At 57.8% G+C, this 692-nt stretch overlaps 1 protein-coding gene across 1 annotated transcript in view; it reads left to right on the forward strand.

The window, feature by feature from the left end:
• Positions 1–692, forward strand: part of EFR3B (EFR3 homolog B (S. cerevisiae)) — a gene marked incomplete at its 5' end in the record, with an annotated part of 29,316 nt that overhangs the window by 1,960 nt on the left and 26,664 nt on the right. The window lies entirely within an intron of this gene.

The following is a 692-nucleotide window of genomic DNA, read 5'->3' on the forward strand; positions in this document are numbered from 1 at the left end:
AGCAGCCCCGAATTATTCACGCTTCCCCGAACTCGCAAAGGCCGGTGCTTTGGGGTGACTGACACCAGTCTCCTCCGCGGGGTGCAGCATCCCAGTAACGCCAGGCCCCGGGGAAAAAATGCATTGTCCTGGAGCAGGGGGATCCTGGCGTGCAAGGCCCTCAGAGCGGTGCTGGGGAGGGTAGCGTGTCCAGCAATCTCTCTTTTTTTTTTTTTTATCCCCTTTTTTTTAAATAAACAAACTCCACAGACATTCATCAGCAGCCGGGAGGCAAGGCAGTGCTGGTACAGCTTTACCAGGGGGATGTATCAGGGTGGCGGTGCCCACGGATGCTGAACTCTCTGGTGCCTGTGGAAGCACGACAGATGCTTGAGAGCCTGCCTGGACTGCCGGCCGTCCCCGAGCCGAAGACGGGGGGATCTCTGGCTGCTGCGGAGGGTGTGCTGCGGCCCTGAGAAACACGATATGGCACAGGGAGAAATATCCAGGTTGCAAACTATCCCTTCCTCCCTCAGCAGCTCCCCGAAAGTGGAGCAGGGGATCACAGACACGTTTGGGATATTTGGCGGCTAGAGTTAATTGCTTTGCTCTGAGTTGGGATGAGGCTGATGCCCGTCGTTCACTGGCCTGCGGAGTTGCTGCTGTGAGAGGGGTTTTGGCCCTCGGAGAGGCTGCGTGGGACACGGCTTGTG

This window comes from Fulmarus glacialis, unplaced genomic scaffold (genome assembly GCF_000690835.1).
Source record: "Fulmarus glacialis isolate BGI_N327 unplaced genomic scaffold, ASM69083v1 scaffold6038, whole genome shotgun sequence".
NCBI lineage: Eukaryota > Metazoa > Chordata > Aves > Procellariiformes > Procellariidae > Fulmarus > Fulmarus glacialis.